The following is a 22034-nucleotide window of genomic DNA, read 5'->3' as shown; positions in this document are numbered from 1 at the left end:
ATGCCTTTGAGAACTTAAGTGAACCAGTATTTGTGAAAGGGTTTTTTCTTTTTTTTTAATTAATTAATTTATTTATTTTTAATTGGTGGGGGTGGAGAAGCAAATGGGCGCTTCTCCTATGTGCCCTGGCCGGGAATCGAACTTGGGTCCCCCGCACGCCAGGCTGACGCTCTACCGCTGAGCCAATCGGCCAGGGCCTGTGAAAGGGTTTTATAGTCCCATTCTGCCACCCATCAGCTCTATAACCCTGGGCAAGTTCTTTCACCCCTTTCGGCCTCAATTTTCCCATCTGTAAAATGAAGGTGATTGAACAGTACCTACCTCTTAGGGTTATTGTGAGGATTAAGTAAATTAATACATGTGAAATGTTTAGAACAGTATCTGACAAATAGTAAGTGCTCAATAAACATTCGGTATTATTATAAATGGGATAGTGGTCCTTGGCCTGGAGTCAAGAGAAACATTCTTCAAACCTCACACAATAATAGAGCAAGCGCTACCCTATTCTACAGTTGAGGAAACTTGAGGTTCAGAAACATGAGGGGTTTATCTGGAGTCACACTGCTAGTCAGTGGCAGCTCTAGGACCTCTAAGGATTCCAAATGCAATGCCTTACCCCTGCAGATAATATCCTAACTGTTGCAAGCTGTCAGCCCTCTGGCCAGCTGCAGCTCCCTCATGTGTTTTGTTTGGCCCCCTCAGTATTTTTTCTAATGAAATTTAACTGTGATTAGATGGGCCCAGCACACAGTAGTACGTTTGTTGCTCCCAGCCAACTACACTCATTTAGTTCCCTGTGCAGGCTGATGAGATACCATTCACTGCACACATGGTACAGTCAAGCTCTGGAGACCAGAAGGGAAGCAGGGAGGACCACGGTCTACAGGGACGGGGAAGAGGTAGTCAGGGAAACCTTCCTGGAGGTAGCTGTATTTGAATTAGGACTTAAAATTGGGGAGTGAGATGTGTCCAGATTAAAAGGAAAAGTTAAGGGATAGGGCAGATTGCTTTAGCATTTGGTGACCTTCAGGAATGCTTTTGAGTTTCCCTGCCAAGGCCTCGCCAGGTGTTTTCCTTGGTAAAGGAGAGGAAAGAAATGAGCTTGCCCTCTATCTCAGACGAGGCCACACAATTCAGGAGGTACAGAGTCAACACGCATTGTCAGTGTTTGTTGATTAATATGTGCTATCATCCTTGAGAACTCGGCACTGTACAAGACACCTGCAGAGAGGTGTGATCTCGTGAACTGAAGTATGAATCATGGCCCCTGTCCTTGAGGATAATAACAGCGAGAATGGCAATGAGAGTGGCAGGGGCTGTGGACAGGAAACGTTTTTGCTTAGGGTGGCAATTCCCAAGGAACATTCCCCAGAATGTGAAGAGATAGTCCAACAAGATGAATTCTTTCATGAAATCTGACTGGTGGTTGTGCAGTGGTTAGAGCATCGACTCAGGATCCTGAGGTACCTGGTTCAAAACCCCGAGGTCCCCAGCTAGAGCACAAGCTTGTTGGCTTGAGTACAGGATTTCCAGCTTGAGCATGGGATCATCGACATGACCCCAAGGTCACTGGCTTGAGCCCAAAGGTTGCTGGCTTGAGTGCCCCCTCCCATCGGGCACATATGAGAAGCAAGCAATTTAAAAAGAAAACAACTAGCCTGACCTGTGGTGGCGCAGTGGATAAAGCGTCAACCTGGAAATGCTGAGGTCACCGGTTCGAAACCCTGGGCTTGCCTGGCCAAGGCACATATGGGAGTTGATGCTTCCAGCTCCTCCCCCCTTCTCTCTCTCTGTCTCTCCCTGTCCTCTGTAAGATGAATAAATAAATAAAAAAAAATCTCTCTCAGTTCAGCAATCTAAGACAAGAGGAGTGGTATTTTAAAAAGAAAACAACTAAAGTGAAACAGCTATGAGTTATGCTTCTCATCTCTCTCCCCCCTCCTGTTTCTCTCTCTCTCTCTCTCTCTCTCTCTCTCTCTCTCCAAAAGAAATCATTTTGGGGAAATAAAATAATTTGGGTTAAGCAAGGTTAAATGAGTGTTTTGCTACACGATGTCTCAGGGCCCCCAGGTTCCCGGTGGATGTCTAAGAAGGACATAGTGACTGCAGCATTCCCCACACAGGTGACACAGAGCAAACCTGGCTCTGATATTCCATGGAGCCTCCTTTGAGAAACGCTGACTCAGGCTGGTGAAGGGGCCTCCCTTTCAGACGGTGGGATTTAGGCAGAGGTCTGCCTTTCAGTTCTGGCTCCGCTGCTACTTCCTATAGGGCCTAGAAAGTCCCCATTTCTTTTCTGGACTTCCTTTTTTCCATTTAAAAAATCTGGATAGTCTGGAATTTTCTCCCCATCATAGCAGGCTTGATAGCAGCTTCTAACGGTTCATACCTCCCCAGCAGGGAGGACGGGTGTGGTCACAGGAACGAGATGAGAAAGTGTGGCAAGCTGCAAAGGCTGCCTGCCTGCCTGTCCCAGTGGCAGCCACTGGCTCAGAGAGGTCTGTCAGTCCCCACGGGGTCCTACAGCACTTGAGTGTCTAGATCTGTGACTAATGATAAGAAGAGGGAATTTAAAATTATATGAGTGGCCTAATTACCTAATGCGGACAAAGTGGGTAGAGATCATTAGATAAAATAGGGAAGAAGTACCTAGCTCATTTGGTATGGGTAGCACTGCCTGCTGTGTTTTCCACAATCTGCCAGGTGACTGGGCTCCTAGGCAGCCCCTCAACTGGGAAAAGCAGGAAATGTTACAGCATGTCTGTCACTTTCCTGCAAAACCTGCTCCAATAACTTTATATTGCAACAAGAATAACCTCCATACCTCTCCCCTTGGCTCACAAAACCCTATGTGCTCCAGACTCCATCCACCTCCAACTTCCCCTCTTTGCTACTGTCCCTGGTCCTCGCCATGTGCCGGCTACCGAAACACACAGCGCTATCCTAGCCCAGGGGCTCCGGGGCATAGAGTTCCCGCTGCCTGGAACACGTTCCCCCAACACACACACACAAACAACATATGTACACTTCTCATCCTTCTAGCTTCAGCTTTGAATGGTCTCTTCTAAGAGAGACCTCCCTCGACCAAATTGGCTGATGTATTTTATGTTCCTCTTAATACAGATCACAATCTCTGATTTTATGTGTTTACCTGCTTTTTGCCCATTTCCCCCACTAATGTGTAAACTCTAAAAGACTGGGGCTTGTGGCTCTTTTGTTCACTCTTTAATATCGCCAGTCCTAAGTGTAGTGCTTGGCATAGTAGGTACTTAATATTCTGTTAAATAAGCGCTGTGAGGCTTCTGGCAAGTTGCTGTCCCTCTCTGGGCCTCCGTGTCCCCATGTGTGAAATGAAGTGGTTGGATGAGGTGCTGCTGAGAGCCCCTGGGCTCTGACTGTGGTTCCGACTAACATCTGGGCTTCGGGCCCAGGAGTGAGCCTGGTGCATTGTATCTCCACTATGGTGCACACTGTGCTCTGATCTAATCGGGCAGCAGGCACCCTGTAATTCAGTGCTCTGCTCTTCCTCCTCCCCCACCCCTGGGCCAGGGACCACGCTGTCAGATTTCCAGAGTGATCTATGCATAGCCACCTGTTCTCCCAGCTCCCTGATCCCAGGACCGATGAGGGGAGGGTGGTCGGCAGGCTGGGTGGACTGGGAGAGGATGTTCAAACTGGAACCTCAAGGGCCAGGAGGACCTGTCTCTCTCCTGAACTGAAAGACTGGAATTTTTGAGAGATTTCATTAAATCCTCTAATCTCTGGTTAGAAGTGACCTTCCAAGATGCTTGGCCAGCCCTCTGCCTTAAGCCTCACTGGCCTCTAAGCATTTGCTCAGCGGTGATCCACTTGAAGTGCTTGCTAAGTGCCTCACCGCCTCTTGGCTGCTCACCTCGCCAATGAAGAGCTTTGTTTAGAAAGTTCTTTAACCAGCAGCATCATGAAACATGAGGCAGTGCAGCATAGGGCAAAGGGCCTGGGCTCGGAGCCAGGTTGCCTGGGCGGAATCTCACCTTGGCAACCTCCTTGCTGTGTGTGCTAGAGCAAGCCAAGTAGCCTCTCTGTGTCTCCATTTGTCTTCTATAAAAGAGGGAAAACCTTTTGGGGGCTTTTGGGAGAATTACAAGTGGTAATGCCTAGTGGGAAGGTAATAAACGCCCACAACCTATGAGTGCTCTTATCGTTTTTATTACTGTATTTAGATTTCTTTGGACTCTGTTCTCTGGGTTGGTTGGTTTGCAAAAAAAGGCAGTGGTGGGGTCCAGCCCAAAGACTCAGGCCTGGGAATTCAGAGGGGTAGGCTCACTGGTGACTGTAGGAATATTCACTTCCTCTTTCCGGGCCTCAGGATCCTCACCTGTAAAAAGGAGTGCACATATTCCTTGCCTCGCTCTTTACCACAGGACCCACATATAGATCAAACAAGCAATGGCACAAGAAGGCTTTGAAAAGTGAAAAATGCCAGGTAAATGTGAGGGATTCATCTTATTCTGCTGGAGTAGCCCTTGCCTCTTTTAGCAAGGCACATTAGCTTCCAAACTGCAAAATAGCTCAACTCAGCCTATTTGGCAAACCGTGTGTTTTTGGTACTTGTCATGAATTTGAAGCTAATCGCTTCAGAAGCTCCTTTCATTAATGTACTGGAGCAAACAAATTTGAGAAGGGTTTGTTTATAAGCATTTGTGTGCTCACTTCAGCAGTACATATACTGATAAGCATTAGCGTGCATTCCTATTGGCTGCAGAGCTTAGCTGATTTCTGCCATCTTTGTTTATTGTTATAATATTATTTCTTTAGTTTCTCATCTTCAGGAATTTGATTAGAAGTATCTGGGTGAGGTGCATTCACTTTTGCAAATGTCAGCAGAACACAGTCGTGCTGCATAATTTCAGGAAGTCTTGTGTGACCTTTGTTCAATACCCATCATGTCGTGTAGACCTAAGGCTGGGGGAGGCCCCTAGAGTCAGCCTTCTCACTGTACAGGTCAGAAACCAAGGTCCAGAGAGGGGAAAGTACTTGTTCAAAGTCACACAGCTGGTTAATGAAAGATGCTAAACTAGATAACCAGGTCTCTTGTCTCTAAACTCCATGTCTTTCCAACAGTTGTATAGAACCTTGCAATTTCTCTAAGTTAGCTGATTTTGTATCCAAAGCTTATAATTCATAGGGGTTTACATTGGTCAAAACTCACTGAGCTGTACACTGAAAATCTGTACAGTATATTATTATAAACTTAGTTCAATTTTTAAAAGATGGTAAGATGGTATGACAGAGTCCTATCCCATGAGAGGGTCAGTGTCTAAGGTCAGCATTTAGGGCAAAATAATGTATAATCTAAAGGGTTTAAGGAATGTGCTGAGGAAGGCAGTACACTGGAGCCAGCATGATCCCTCCAACAGTGATTCTGTGGGCATTACACCAGGGTCCAGATTAGATGCCGGTTAGCGTGTAGAGGTCAGGTCGTGAGAAAAAAGAATGCATTTCTACAACAGACTAGTATTCAAGAGGGCAGGATGCGCGTGTGGTAGCCAAGACTGCTAAAGGAGTGGCAATTATAGTACCCCACCTAAGACAGACAGATACACAACACACACACACACGCACACGCACGCACACGCACGCACATGCACGCACATGCTCACTGACCTCTCTGAGCAGATTCCTGGCACAGGTTAACTGAGGGCTAGAGCTGGAGACACAGATCTGAGGGTCCCTGGGACCCAGCGTGTGGGTGGAGTCAGAAATTTCAGGGTTGCTGAGAGAAGCTGAGGGGAAAGGGGTTGGAGCAGGGCTGGAAAGCTGGAACAATGGAGAACACCTCATTCAAGAGGGGAGGACAGGCTTGGGAAACCACAGAAGGAGCAGATCAGAAAGAAGTTTAGAGGTAGCTCGGTTTTTCGAGGAAAAAGCAGTACCAAGGGTTGACCTGCAGCGTTGCAAAATTGTCCTTTGATAAGTAAACACCCTAAAATTCGAAGTGATGGAAGTGGGGGAGCCTGATCCACAAAACCAACTACTATGCTTAATGAGATTAAATTTGGTAAGATTCAAAACAATGTGTTAGCAATTTACATATAAAAAGGAGGATTTCTGGTATCAAGGGGTTTGTTCTTTTGAGGATTTTAAACTTTCCCTTTAGAATTGTGTTAAAACAATACAATTGCTCACCTCACATCCATTAGGATGTTTTGCTACCCATAGTAGCAAAAGGAAAGGAAGGGAAGGAGGAAAGGAAGGGGGAGGGGGAGGGGAGGTAGAAGGAGGGGGAAGGGAAGGAGGGGGGAGGGAAGGAGGGAGGGAGGGAGGAGGGAGGGGGGAGGGAGGAGGGAGGGGGGAGGGAGGAGGGAGGAAAACAAAAAGGAAAGAAAGAAAATAAAAAGTGCTGGTGAGGATATGGAGAAATTGGAAGTCAGTATACTGTTGGTGGTAATGTGAAATGGTGCAACAATTATGGAAAACAGTATGTATCTTGCTCAAAAAAATAAAAATAGGACTACATACTATATGATCCAACAATCCCACTTCGGGTAAATTTCCAAATTGAAAACAGGGTATTGAAGAGATACATGCACACCCATGTTCATAGCAGCATTATTCACAAGAGCCAAGAGGTGGACACAACCCAAAAGTCCATCAGCGAATGAATGGATAAACAAATGTGGTCTATACATACAGTAGGATATTATTCAGCCTTAGAAAGAATGCAAATTCTGTCACATGCTACAACATAAATGAACCTTGAGGACATCACACTGAGTGAAATAAGTCCATCACAAAACAACAGATACTGTGTGATTCCACTTATATAAAGTAGTCAAATTCATAGCTACAGAAGGTAGAAGGATAGTTTGCCAGAAGCTGGGGGGTGGGGAAAAGGGGGAGCTGTTTAATGGGTATAGTTTCAGATTTGCAAGATGAAAAGCTCTGGAGATCTGTTTTATAACAATGTGGACATCCTTAACATGAATTAATTGTATACTTAAAAAAGGTAAATTTTATGTTTGTTTTTTTTTATTAAAGTTAAAAACAAAAAATTAATACATTTGCCTGTAGACCTCCCTTTGTTGATTGAAAAACAGTTGGTTACAAACCAGCCTGTTTAGTATGATTCTATTTTTGTCAAATGTTCTTTTCTGTTCTGATATATGTAAACTATTGCCATTAGGCAATACAGCAAAAGATTAACAGAGGCTACTTCTAAGTACTGATTTTGTTCTTTTTGCCAATCTGTGTTTTCTATCGTTTTTATAAGCAAGCATTTCGTTACTCATCAAAACAAAAACAAGACCTTTACCCCATTCCAGCCCATCTTAAAAGCCACAAAATTTACATTAAGTTGAATTCATATTTTGAGGGTTTTTTTATATATAATTAGAAATTACCACTAATAATTAATTTTAACATAATAATAACAGTAATATTAGGGCAAGCTTAATCTATGCCACAAAAGGCATGAAATCACTTGTGCTTTTCATGAATTATCTCCCACAATAACCCTTTGAAGTAGGGACTATTATTAAACCCGTTCTGCAGATGAGAAACCCATTCTGCAGAGGTTAAGCAGCTGGTGCAAACTCATTTCTAAATGTCAACGCTATATTCTGACCCGCAGTGTCTGATTCCAAAGCCTGTTACTGACACCCTGGCCATTCTGCTAGACCAACTTGATGTACCTACGTGTCATCCTGTTTATGGTTCCCTTCATTAACCATGGGCATATAATTTATGTTACTTAAATTTCAATTTATCCACCCCTACCATTCTCTGATGGCTGTAGGATATTTGTCTCAAAGATAAGACAAAAGTCAACCTTCCTCTACAAGTCCCAGGCCATATAACATTCCAGGTGAATCCAGACAGCTCATGAATGAGAAAAGCCTGGGGACTAGGAGTGCTCTGGGACTGTGGGACAGTCACCTTCTTCATCTGCGTACTAACCGCACCACCACACTCTCCAACCACCAGGACATGCAGCCACCTCCCAGGACCAACTCAACCTGAGGGGAGGGCAATGGGCAGGCAGGAAAGGCTGTCAAATATGGCAATTGGAATAACATGATTTATCTCAAAAGAATGATTACAATTATGTAATTAACACTTTGTATTCAGACATTTTCATCTCTAAGGATCTCTGAGTGTCTTACAGATAATTTAAATATAGACTACATACATTGCTGGAGACAAAGTCTATAGTTTCAGAAGATAATTAAAATTCCTTCCCCTTTGGAATTCAGAGAATTGCCTATGGGATGACTACTATGCCCACCAGATAGATGAATAGAGCTAAACCTGAGAATTCTGAATAGAGGGCTGGAAAAGATCTTGAAGAGCAACCTAACCAGAAAAATCAAATAAATATCTAAGAAAAGTAATAGCATTTTTAAATCCCTGCTCATGCAGAAATTATTCATCAATTACAGCACTCCTACCCACTAAACCCAGACTTGTCCTCAGAATCATTCTCGATGTAGCCTGTAGCTCACTAGGCAGCCACTTCCACCCAATCAGAGTCAAACTCTATTTGCCATCCTGAAAATTACTCTCCTTTCATCCTTCCAATGTGACAGAGAAGGGACTGAAGGTCAGAGAGGTATATTAACTTGCTCAAAGTTCCACAGTCGGCAATGCAAAGCTGAGGTTTCCAAATTTCTGCTTTTATCTTCATCTCCATCCTGACTCCTTGCTCTGTTCAAAATACACTTGGTAGGTCTTATGCTTTGTAGCAGATCCTTCTTTCTTGAATGAGCTGTTCAGAATGACTCTAACAGGGATTTGCTAGTGACAATGGACCTATTGCTTAACCTCTTTCAGCATCAGGTATTTTCAGGTTGAAAATGGAGCTGGTAATCTGGGTTCATATTTCTGCCTCTCTGACTAGTAAATTGGAGTGCTCTTTTGAGAAATGTCTGCTGCTTCAATTTCTGTGACTATGGGGAAAGGATCAGATGTTTTGAGAGCACCTTGTCCAGGTAAGTTACTGTGCCTCTACTGCAATGTGTTTTTGATCTAGAGATTATAAAAATGAAGTGAGACATTGGCTCGTATGGTGATCTGGCTACAGTAAGGCCATTTGGAAGGAAGTTGCATTTGAGCAAGACCTTGGAGATCAATAGGATTAAATGGTTCTTTTGGTAATTAAAGTAAAACATGGTCATTACATAATTATTGGGAAAGATAAAATATCAAGAGGAAAAATCATTCCTTTTTTCCTTTACCCATAAACCATGTCAACATTTTGTTTTATTTTTCTCTTCTAATGTCTTTTTACTTCATGCATAGGTGTTTAGTTTTTTTTCTTTCACATGGTGTTTGTTAATCTATGCATGTCATTTTATATTTTGAATTTTTAAAAGTTTTAATATACTATGAGCATGCTCTTTAACCCAGTAATTCAACTTATCTAGAATAACCAGCAGGAATGCGTACATACCTATGTTCCCCAAAAGGCATGTGGAAGCAACACTTTTTAATAGCCCCAAACTAGAAACATCCTGACCATCCATCAGTAGAATGGATACATTGTGGTGTATACACAAAATAGAAAACTATACTGTGATGAAAATAAACTATAACTATGCATAGCAATGTGAATGAATTTCACAAATAGGGTGTTAGGCAAAAGAAGCCACACATAAAAGAAAACATACTATATGATCCGCCAATGTAAAAGTGCAAAACTAGCCATAGTGTAAGATGTCAGAAAAATACATACTGTTGGGGACATGCTAGTGACTTGCAGGGAGCGTGGAGGCAGGCATCTGACTATAGGTCACACAATACAGTGGACCCTTGAACAACACAGGGTTGAACTGCATGGGTTCCCTTATACATGAATTGGATCTTTGGTTTTTCCGCATCTGCAGATTCAACCAACTGTGAATGGAAAACGGTATTTTCACATTCCCAACTGTAGTTTCCCAACTGTGGATCGAAAGTACTGTTTTGGTCCGTGGTTGGCTGAATCCACAGATGCAAAGGGCTGACTACAGCTAAGTGTCTGGGGAGTCAAAAGTTATGCATGATTTTTAACTGCGCAGGGGTTGGCGCCCTGATCCCTGCGTCGTTCAAGGGTCAACTGTATAGTATTTGAAAAATGTATCAAGCTGTATATTTATGACTTGAGTACCTTTTCTGTATATATACATATAGGTCAATAAAACAATCAATTATGTTGTTGGAGGGAAATATATCCATCAGGCAGAAGGGGCCAAGAATGTCACTTTGGACAGAAGAAACAGCATAAATAAAGGTCACGGGAGTAGGAAATGGAAAACAATCCAGCCTGCAACATTGGTATTATAATATTTTGTATAAACAAACTACAATAAAACTTAGGGCCAAAAACAATTATGGCCCTGGCCAGGTAGCTCAGGTGGTTAGAGCGTCATCCCAATATGCCAAGGTTGCTGGTCTGATCCCTGGTCAGGGCACACACAAGAATCAACCAATGAGCCTGACCAGGTGGTGGCGCAGTGGATAGAGCATGGAACTGGGATGTGGAGGACCCAGGTTCGAGACCCTGAGGTTGCCAGCTTGAGCGCGGGCTCATCTGGTTTGAGCAAAAGCCCACCAGCTTGAACCCAAGGTAGCTGGCTCCAGCAAGGGGTTACTCGGTCTGTTGCAGCCCCACAGTCAAGGCACATATGAGATAGTAATCAATGAGCAACTAAGGTGTCCCAACACGCAATGAAAAACTAATGATTGATGCTTCTCATCTCTCTCCGTTCCTGTCTGTCTGTCCCTGTCTATCCCTCTCTCTGACTCACTCTCTGTCTCTGTAAATAAATAAACAAATAAATAAATAAATAAAAATAAAAAAATAATCAACCAATGAATGCATAAATAAATGGAATAACAAATTGATGTTTCTCTCTCTCAAATCAATAAATAAACAATTACATCTATTTGCTCATAACTCTGAATTGGTGATTTGGGCTGGGCTCAGGCAGACACTGCTGCTAGCTTCACCTAAGGTCACCCATGCGGTTGTAGTCTTGAAGATTGATGGGCTGGCTAGTCCAAGATGTCCTATACTGTTTATCCTTTTTGCTTGCTCTTGGAAAATGGATATGGGCCCTTTAAATATGTTTTTGTTTGTTTGTTTGTTTGTTTTGCCAGCTGAGAGTATGCTCTGTTTTATCATTAGAGGAAGCTGGAGAGACAGTAAAATAAGAGAAGTATTTGCCGTCTAGTTTCAGTGGGCTGGCTCACCAGCTCCTGCAGTGTGAGCGGGCCCCCCACACCCTGCTCCTGCAGTGGATGGCTCTCCACCATCGCCGGTGGTGCCCAGTGACCAGCAGCACCTGGCAGCCAGCAGCTTCCCCAGGAATCTCTCTCAAGTGATTTTGTAGCGAAGTGTCTCTAGTGAGACCTTTCCCTGTGAATGGATTTCCTAACACATTTTCAACAACTTTCAGAGGGTTGTTTCTCCAAGTCCGCTAGTCTGGTGTGGTACCACAGTGAGTGACTTCTCTTCCACTTAGCAGTCACAGCCACGTCCTCTCCAATGAGCTCTAGACCTCAGCTCTTTCTTGGGTGCTCCGTGTCAGCCCTAGAAATAGTAGCCATTCCTTTATCTGCTATTTCTATTTCTTTCAGGTTCTCTTTACTCCTTATTAGTCATTTCCTTGTTATTCCAACCCCCATTATAAGTAATAATTCTTTATGTTAATTTTTTCCTGTTCAAAGTACTGTGTGGTTCCTCTCCTGGTTTGACCCTGACAGATCACTGCCTCACTCATCTCTCTGGTGGTTTGCGCTGGCTGTGCCTTTTTTTCCATATGTCTCCGGCAGGATACGTTCTGGTTTTTTTGTTTTTGTTTTTTGCATGGCAGCTTAGTTCCAAAAGGGTGAATGTTGAAAAAGCAAGGCCTCTTGAGGCCAAGGCTTAGACATTCTATAATATCACTTCAACGGATACCTATTAATCAAAGCAAGTCATAGGTCAAGCCCAGATTCAAGAGGAGGAAAAATAAACTACCTCTTGATTGGAGGAGTATCAAAGTCACACTGCAAATGGCCATGGGTACAGGAATGAGAGGAACTGCTACAGCTATCATTGCAAACAATCTACCACAGACCCACTGATTCAGACACAGCAGAATACTTTTTGAAAGGCAATTTCTTGACTCTACTTCAGAGCTGCTAAATCCAAAAATGTGGGGTGGGATTAGGGAATCTTAAAACTTTAACACTTTTCCTTTTCCCAGCCCAACTGATTCATATACATTAAAACTTGAGAACCATTCATTCATCTGTACTCACATAATATTTATTCTCATTCATCACTCTGAAGATATCTTTCTACTGCCTTCTGGCTTTCATTATTTCTGTTGAGTATCTGTCAGTTTTATAAATTGTTTCTTTAAGATTTTTCCCCTTATCTTTGGTTTTCAGCAGTTATACCTGAGTAGGCCCTAGTTCAGGTTTCTCTTTATTTAATCTGCTTGGGGTTTAAAGTGACTTTTAAATCTGTGGCTTAAGCCTGACCAGGCGGTGGGCAGTGGATAGAGCATTGGACTGGGATGCCAAGGACCCAGGTTAGAGACCCCAAGGTCACCAACTTGAGCATAGACTCATCTGGTTTGAGCAAAAGCTCACCAGCTTGGACCCAAGGTTGCTGGCTCGAGCAAAGAGCAAAGGGTTACTCGGTCTGCTGAAGGCCCATGGTCAAGGAACATATGAAAAAGCAATCAATGAACAACTAAGGTGTCTCAATGCGCAACGAAAAAACTAATGATTGATGCTTCTTATCTCTCCGTTCCTGTCTGTCTGTCCCTGTCTATCCCTCTCTCTGACTCTCTCTCTGTCTCTGTAAAAAAAAAAAAAAAAAAAAAAATCTGTGGCTTAATATCTTCCACCAACTTTGGAAAATTATTGACCACCGTCAATTATTGCTTAATTTCTCTTCAGTTTTCTCTCTCCTGTCTTCTTCCTCCTCCCCCTCCCTATTCCATTCCCCACCTTCTTCTTCTTCTTCCTCTCCCTTTCCTTCCCCACCCCACCCCTTAGAATTCAATTAGAAATATTTAGACATTTCAACATGTTCCCCATGACTTTTTTCTGTATTTTATGTGCTGTAGTATTGGTATTTCCTACCGACCTGTCTTTTAATTTGCTAATTTTATCTTTAGCTATGCTAATACATTGTACTGTTATATCCATCTACTGAGTTCTTTTTTTTTAAATTTTTTTTATTTATTTTTTTACAGAGACAGAGAGTGAGTCAGAGAGAGGGATAGACAGGGACAGACAGGAACGGAGAGAGATGAGAAGCATCAATCATTAGTTTTTCGTTGCTCATTGCGACACCTTAGTTGTTCATTGATTGCTTTCTCATACGTGCCTTGACCGCGGGACTTCAGCAGACCAAGTAACCCCTTGCTGGAGCCAGCGACTTTGGGTTCAAGCTGGTGGGCTTTTTGTTCTAACCAGATGAACCCGCGCTCAAGCTGGCGACCTCGGGGTCTCGAACCTTGGTCTTCAGCATCCCAGTCTGACGCTCTATCCACTGCGCCACCTGGTCAGGCAATCTACTGAGTTCTTAATTTCAGTTATTGTATTTCAGGCTTAGAATTTTCATTTGATTCTCCTTGACAGATTCTAATTTTCTGCTAAAATACTTCATCTGATCATATAATTTCTTGAATATATTAATCACATATTTTTTAAATTTTCCATTGATTTGAGAGAGAGAGAGAAAGAAGTATCAATTTGCTGCTCCACTTACTTGTTCCATTTAGTTGTGCACTCATTGGTTGCTTCTCATATGTGCCCTGACCAGGAATCAAACCCACAACCTCATCATGCTAGGATGATGCTCTATCCACTAAGCCACCTGGCCAGGGCCTAATCACATATGTTTTAAAGTCTGTGTCTTATAACGTCAATATCTGGACCTTCCGTGAGCCTATATATTTTTTCTCTTGGTTTTCAGCCATTTGGTCTTTTCTATGGAGATTTCTGATAAGTGTTGATTTAATGCCAGATATTGTATATGAAAAAATTATAGGAAAATGTGAGGCCCTGAATGGTATTACTTTCTTCAGAGAGATTTTTACATTTGCTTCTGACTGGCATTTAAACCTAAGTCCTAAAGAAATCAATTTGATTAGATGCTAGTCTTCAGTTTTGTGGGGCTAGTCTATTTCTGATTCACCTCTACTCCTAAGTACAGCCCTTTGGGAGCTCCATTTGAAAGCCCGGGGTATTCATTAGGGACATTCTTCTTTGGTGGACCCGGAAATCCAGTTTTTAAACCCCAGCTGTACAACACCTCCTGATGCTCTGCTCAGTTTCTGAGCCATTGCTTGAGAAACAGTATTTGCCTTGAAGGGAGAAGTGGCCACTGAAAGTGAGGGTGACTTCCCTGCATCTCCCTTGTCTGTGGAATCTTGACCTCCGCAGGTTGTGCTGCTTAGGCAGTTCTCCAATGCCTTCAAATACACACACACACACACACACACACACACACACACACATTTATTTTGTTCAGCGTTCAGCTCTTCTAACAACTCTCAGTGGGAGAGTAGTCTTCAACAAGCTAGTCTATAATTATTTAAAAAAACAAACAAACTCTTATTCTAGCTCACCTAACATTTTGTCGTGGTATAAGGGGACTCTGATTTGTTGGTATGAGAGAGGCCCCACGGAGAGTTGAGAAACAGTCTCAGGCTAAGAGACAAATACATTAAAATCCCTTCAATGGTTTGTATAACTTTCTCTTTTGGTCCTCCTAACACCCGAGTATTATTGCCTCTGTTTAGCAGATGAGAAACTCAAGGTAGTGGCAGAATTAGGTAGGATCTTGAATTCAGGTCTCCTGACTCTCGGCCCGTGCTCGCCTCGGAAGTCTGCTTCCCTGAATGGCTGGCAGGCAGAGGTAACAGGAAGTGCACTCCCCACCACCTCCCGTCCCCACAGCCCCACCCCAGTCACCACCCCAGTCACCGAAGGGCAGTGTGCTCTGGCACGGCCATCTCCAACCCTGTGCTGCAAGAACCTTTAAAACATTCAATATCTAACTATTCAGTCTGGGGCAACGACCTCTTTTCCCTTAGATTGTAAAGAAAAATAATAATGACAATAGCCAACACAACAATAGCCGTCTGGTGTGAACGATTCCAAATTACACCATTTTTTTGTCAGATCGGCAAAAACTATAGTTTTTGGTGTGCCGCAGAATTTTAATAACTAGTTCCCGCGTGCTGTGAGATGAACAAGGCTGGAAATCGCTGCTCTAGCACCTTCCCTGCTCTCCCTCTCAGGTTTGCTTTACATCATAAAAGGTGGGAGGAGCCGAGCAAAGGTGTGTGACATTCAGACACAAATGGGTGATCCCGGGTTTTTTTAATAAAGGAATCTTACATAAACCACTAAAATGAACTCAGAAAAGACTGCTCAGGCAGAGGCAGTAGATTCAGAGGACAGCTGTCTCACCTGCCTCCACCATGTTCCAGTCTTCATGACACTTCTAGAATCCCTGGGTCTTATGGCCCCCAGTTTGCAAATCCCTGGACTAGCCGACTCCTGCTTGAACACCCTAAGTTGAGGCACTCTAAGCCTGCGTCCACAGTAGAATTCAGGAGCTTGGATGGGAGAAAAATTCGAGCTTCATTTTCGCCAACCTCTGTGTTCCGTTATGAATGCAGGCAGTTGACCACAGTAATATCGACAATTCCTGTGACTCTGTCACCAGGAAAAATCACAGATATTTTCATATCATATGACAGTCTTTGTACATCTCTCAAAATATCATTTATGCTCCTCATTACTTTAAAATTACAAGCTATTATATCTGCTGCCAGATCTCTTTCTAAATGTATTAGGAAGGAAGTAACATATTAGTCTATTATAAACATTTAAAACATATCTTGAGCCCTGGCTGGGTAGCCAGAGTTGCTTAGAGAGTCATCCCAACACCCCAAGGTTGCAGGCTCTATCCCAGGTCAGGACACATACAAGAATCAACCAATGAATGCGTAAATAAGTGGAACAACAATTGACGTTTCTCTCTCTCTTCCTCTAAAATCAATAAATTTAAATTTTTTTAAATAAATAAAGAATATCTTGATAATTGTAGTTTGAAATGATTGGATTTTTTTGTAGTCCTAGATATTTTATTCTATGTACTTAAAAACATTCTCAGAAGGGATCCATAGGCTTTAGCAAATTTCCAGGGGAGGCCATGGCATCAGCAAGGTTAGGAACCCCTGTCCTAGGACTGCTCTTTCAGAACAAAGGGGGCTGGGGAGCTTGCTGAAGCTTGCCAAAAGAGGGTATGTAGGGCCCAGGATCCCTGGGGGCCCAGGCTTCCACGTGCACTCTCTGAGCCCGAGGAAAATGAGACAGGAAACTGGGGCAGGAGCGAAGGGACTCTAAGAAGTGGAGCAGAAGCCAACAGGCCTGGCTGGCAGGGCTCAGCCTAGTGGGACAGAACAGAATTCCTTAGTCCTGACCCCAGCCAGGCTTCTTAGGGGAGCCAGGACTCCTGGGTCCTAGTCTTGCTTCTGCCATTTCTCCTCTGGTTCTCAATTCTCTTCTCTGAGCTAATACAGAGGAAGCAAGAATGGCTTCAAGGTCAAGAGAGACCCCGCCCCTGGGTCTTACTGGGCCTTGCCTTGCTGAGTCACTTTGGACAAGTCATATCCCTTTCCCAGACCAGTTTTCATTTCTGTATAATTTTTGGCAGAAGCACTATTAAAATCCCTTGCCGTGCCCTCAGTAGGTGGCATGATACTCACTGATGAGAGATCTCAGTGTGTGATCACTCCAGGCCCTTATGTAGCTTCAGAAGCCTTTTCAACACTCGACCAGTTGATTATAATTAGCCAATGAAGTAAAATGTATGTGCTATTATTGGACTAAATTATCTACATCTAAGGCACACCCACATTTCCATCGCAGCAATTTCAGGGCTCTCAAGATCTGATCTCAGAAACCCAATTGAGACACTCGGTAGATGTGAAGACCTATAAAGTGTGGCCGTTTCTGAGCCGCAGGCTGTGCATGTGCATGTGTGTGTAACAGAGAAAGAGAGAAGGTTTTCAACTGGGCTGCAGATTTTCACTCATGCACCCTACAGCAAAAGTGGGGTCAGAATAGGACATTTCAGATGCTGAAATCTCAATCAGCCTCCTGGAGAAATAAACAGAGGCATGTGAAAGTCAGATTTTTTGATCAAAAAAAATGTTGGGAATGGGCATCACACCAGGACTGGGTGCCACCAGGCCCAACCTGTCTCCAACTATTTTGTGTCACAGGCACATCAGACATGCAGTGCAGTGGAATGATGGTGACAAAGTGTGAATAACACTTGTCAACTCCTTGTGTCATTCATACAGATGTTGATCACACATAGCCAGGTGGCCAACATGCGGATGTACAGAAAGCCACTTAGGAAGTTATTTCAGAGTGCAAACTAGTCCAGGTTACAACTAAAGCCCAGAAAGATGTGGTAATTTACCTCAAGTCACAGCCAAGTTTAGCCAGTCCCAGGACCAGAGCCCAGGCCCTGGTATAAACACAAAGTGGGCTGGGTAGAAAGTAGTAGGGAATGGAGACTGTGACAAACTAGAGGTTACATGTCCCATTTAAAGGCGGTGGCTTCTAATCAGTCCAAGTTGATTGATGCCATATGAGAAGGTGGGCTCACAGTGCCATAGCTTCCTTCTAATTTTTAAAGAGAAGCCAGAATCTAGACTTTCTTTTTTTTTGATATTTCTCTTAAGTTAAAAGCAGGGAGGCAGTCAGACAGACTCCTGCATGCGCCCGACCAGGATCCACCTGGCATGCCCACCAGGGGCGGATGCTCGGCCCCTCTGGGGCATTGCTCCGCTGCAATCAGAGCCATTCTAGCACCTGAGGCAGAGGCCACAGAGCCATCCTCAGCACCCAGGCCAACTTTGCTCCAGTGGAGCCTTGGCTGCAGGAGGGGAAGAGAGAGAGAGAAAGGAGAAGGGAAGGGTAGAGAAGCAGATGGGCACTTCTCCTGTGTGCCCTGACTGGGAATCGAACCTGGGACTTCCACATGCTGGGCTGACGCTCTACTGCTGAGCCAAATGGCCAAGGCCAGAATGTAGACTTTTATATTAAGAAGTCTGTTTTCAAAGATTGACATCTGAGTTTTTTAAATGTTAAAACAAAACATTGTGAGAGCCAAAGATAATGTATCTGGGGACTTAAGTATTTGGCCTGATTTGCAACTTCTGGTGGGATGGGTTAAGAGCCCCAGCTCCAGACTGAGACATACTGAATCCCAGTTCAAGGTTTGTGGTCTCAGTACTCCCATCTGTAAAATAGGAATAATATTGTACAACAGGCTACTGTGAGGATTCAATGAAGTAATGAACTTGAAACATCCAGCACAATCATTAGCCCATAGTAGGTGCTCAATAAATCTAGTTCCTCCACCAAAAAGCCTCTAAGCTTCATGGTGGTTGGAATAATAGTCTACCCCAGTCCATCTATCTCAAATTTATTTTTCCCAAGGTATAGGTGCTCCGTGTCCATGGAACTCTAACTTATTGGACACCCAATAACTTCAAGCATGCTCACACACACCCTGCACACACCCTTGGGAGGCTTTTGAGATGCTAAGGCTGGTTACCAAGGAAAGATGTTTAGAGACTTCCCTGGGGTGCAGCTGCAGCCTTCTAGTGTTAGTTCGATGAGAGGTCTCCCCCAGAGCAGTGGGCTGGCTCACAGGGCCTCTCCCCGTCTTTGCAGCATTAGAATGTTTCAACTTAAAAACAAAAAGAATGTTTCAACTTTAATTTTGTTAGTTCCTGTGCACAAGTACACATGCTTATTGCCACCATCTGCTCAAAGCCCTGGGCAAGAGGGGCTGCCCCTCCTGTTCCTGGGAAACTTCTGTTCTAACTCTCATCTCATCTCATTTTCTCACAGCTCCACTGGGTGAGGAGGGGGCTCACTGTCACAATCCTGAGAACCAGCATCCCCTGAAATTGACTTGCTCAGCAGGTAGCTGCAGAGGAGGGGAAAGAAAGGGCCAATGACTGAAAGAAAGGTGCTGGGTACCTTGACGGCCCCAGGAAGCAAGGAGCAGCAACAGCCTTGTGCACTGGGGGACCACACTGGTTCCAAAGCATTTGCTTATCCAGCGTGTTCCTGGAGCCTCCTGCTGCCCCAGATGGTGGCCGAGGTGTGAGGGATCCCATTTTACACGTGGGGAGGAAACTGACCCAAGTGTCTTGCTCTGACTCGGTTTATTCAGCCCACTCGAGTCTCTAAGGATCAAGAGCCCTCAGACCTGGGAATATCCAGTGGAACATGCATATGGGTTCTGCTCCTATCCTAAATTATACCCCAACTTAACAACAAAAACACGGGCTACCAATTAGCCAGCATTTTTGTCATCCCACACACCCCACTGCACTGTAGAATTTAGAAGAAACTGAGGCATAGAAAAGTGACTTACACCCAAGGTCACTATAAGTAGGACCTACAGCCTGCATTTGCACCCAAGATGTTCTGACTCCCAAGTCCATGCATTAAGTACATACTATACTGCCTCATGCATTAGGGCCACATTCCAGGCCTGGGTTTCAGTTCCAGGAGTCATTAGAAAATATCACTACTCAGTGAGTTGTTTTCCCCTGCTTTCTGTTTATCTCAATCTACATTTCAAAAAGTTACCAATAAATTGTATTTCAAAAGTAAAAGAACTTAACAAGCAGTCCTGATTCTATCTTTATCAGAATAATTCTGTATCATGGAGGTCACATTTTACAAAACAGCCATTACTCTATCAGTGTTTTTCAACCAGTGTGCCGCGGCACACTAGTGTGCCTTGAGACATGGTCAGGTGTGAGTATAAATACATTTAGAAACTATATTATTAACTATATGTATAATATGTACTGTGTTAGAGTGTCATTTTGTGTCATTTTGGTAGGTGGTGTGCCCCAGGATTTTGTAAAAGTAAAAAATGTGCCGTGGCTCAAAAAAGGTTGAAAATCACTGCTCTATTTAGTTAATCGTAAAATGTATATTTGTGGATTTAAAAAAATTTTGAATCTGGATGCATCTTAAAATCTGTGGATTCTAAGCTTCCATGAAATACACTATTTTATTTTTACTTTTTATTGAGTTTAGAGACAGAGGAAGAGAGGAAAACATTAATTTGTTGTTCCACTTATTTATGCATTCATTGGTTGATTTTTTTTTTTTAGAGAGAGAGAGAGAGAGAAAGTGAGGCACAGACAGACAGGAAGGGAGAGAGATGAGATCAACTCATCTCTCATAGTTGTGGCACCTTAATTGTTCATTGATTGCTTCTCATATGTGCCATGGCTCCAGCCAAGCCAGTGACATTGGGCTCAAGCCAGCGACCATGGGGTCATGTCTATGGTCCCACACTCAAACCTGTGACCTCAGGGTTTTGAACCTGGGTATCTCTGTGTCCCAGGCTGATATTCTACCCTCTGAGCCACCATCTGGTCAGGCGCATTGGTTGATTCTTCTATGTGCCCTGACCAGGGACTGAACCTGCAACCTTGGTGTATCAGGACAATGCTCTAACCAACTGAGTTACTGACCAGGGCTACACTATGTTATCTGGTCCTAGGAACAATTTTGGTAGGCAAGCATTACCAAGATTACAACCCCCCTTTTTCTAGCTGGGAAAACTGAGGTTCAAAGAGGTTAGGCAACTCGCCTGCGGTCAAGTCCTTGTCTCCTGACTCCGGGCATAAGCTGGGTCCACTGTATACTCCTGGCTTCCAAGCATTGCCCTCACACCTACTTGTTCCCATCACCCCTGACCACTCCAGCAGAGGCCTGAGGGAGACCACAGCCAGATCCCCCAGCCAGGCCCCGCAGCCTCCTTCAGAGGCGGGAAGGACCGGTGTGGAGACTCCTGGGATCAATCCAGCCCCATATAGGAAGTTTTCAAGCCAACAGCTTCCATTATCAAGACTTAAGTCTCATATGTGAGGTGTGAGGGGGAGACCAAAGCTGGGTTTGGGGTGTGATGGACTTATTTCTGCCTAGTGCCCCATGAATCATGCAAGTTAGACCTGGGTCCCTCACCCACGGTCCCCATTCTCTGGAAATTACCCACAGGTGCCCTATTTCTCATATCTCAAAAGGGCAAATGAAAACCAAATATTAACTCTAGATAAGATCTCACAGACAGACTGAAATATTCCATTTCTTTGCTTTTGGTTAAACTTACATCAGCTCAGTAGTATCGCGACGGTTTGTTCCTGCTGACCAGAAACAGCTGATTGGCTACCCTATGGCCTTGATTAACATACAAGGGGGAAAAATTAATGACTTATGCAACAGGTACAGCTTGGCAGACAAAAATCCTTCAAAACTGAGGGGTGTGACAGGGGAGAATAATAAAAAGGAAAGCTGACGTGGAAGTTTGAGCTCCTTCTTTTCCCAGATGGGGAACACGAGGCTCCTGTTATTGGAGTGACCCGCCAGGTCACCCGGGAGGGCTGGACCAAGCACCCAAAGTTTCTGCCCCTCAGGAGAGGTCCCGCCCACCACACCCTGCTATGCTAAGGTTCAAGAAGCCAGAGCATCCCGACTCACCGGGGTGGCTGAGGGGGTCAGGACAGGGTAGCGTCTTCTCCCTGGCTGGTACCTGTGGGCTCCTTCCTGCCAGACACCTGCCAAGGCCACGTTGCCTTTCCTCCCTGGGTGTCTGCCAGGGCGGCTAGGCCGGGGAGCCTCCTGGGAAGCCAGCCCTGGTGGAGGTGAGGGAGGCCTCTCTGAAGAAAGAACCCTCCAAGACCTGCAGTGACCAGGCCCCAAGGTCACAGTGTGGCCACGGAGGGCTTAGTTACTCAAGATTGCACAGCCGCCTCCTGGCATCCAGGGAGCTCTCCAGGTTGTATGGCTGGTTTTCTTGCCAGCTGCTGGGAGCCTTTAAGAGAATGATTGCACTTCATTGGCTGAGCCAGGCTCCCCCCACCTCTTTACCTGAGCAGGTGAGAGTAGCTAGGCTAGGGGACTCAGGTGAGTAAACACACCGTGGCAACCAGCTGGCTCTCCCCTCTCCA

General features: G+C 44.3%; 1 protein-coding gene across 1 annotated transcript in view; it reads right to left on the bottom strand.

Annotated features, from left to right (window-relative positions):
• Window positions 1-21606, bottom strand: part of LARP1 (La ribonucleoprotein 1, translational regulator) — a 90177-nt gene extending 68571 nt beyond the window's left edge. The window contains exon 1 of the mRNA XM_066343822.1: window positions 21565-21606. The gene's annotated coding sequence lies outside the window, so the exon portion shown is untranslated. The remainder of the gene's footprint in view (window positions 1-21564) is intronic.
• Between the last annotated feature and the right edge of the window lie 428 nt (window positions 21607-22034).

Source organism: Saccopteryx leptura, chromosome 6, assembly GCF_036850995.1.
Source record: "Saccopteryx leptura isolate mSacLep1 chromosome 6, mSacLep1_pri_phased_curated, whole genome shotgun sequence".
In the NCBI taxonomy this organism is placed as follows: Eukaryota; Metazoa; Chordata; class Mammalia; order Chiroptera; family Emballonuridae; genus Saccopteryx; species Saccopteryx leptura.
This window is presented reverse-complemented; position numbering and strand designations above follow the sequence as displayed.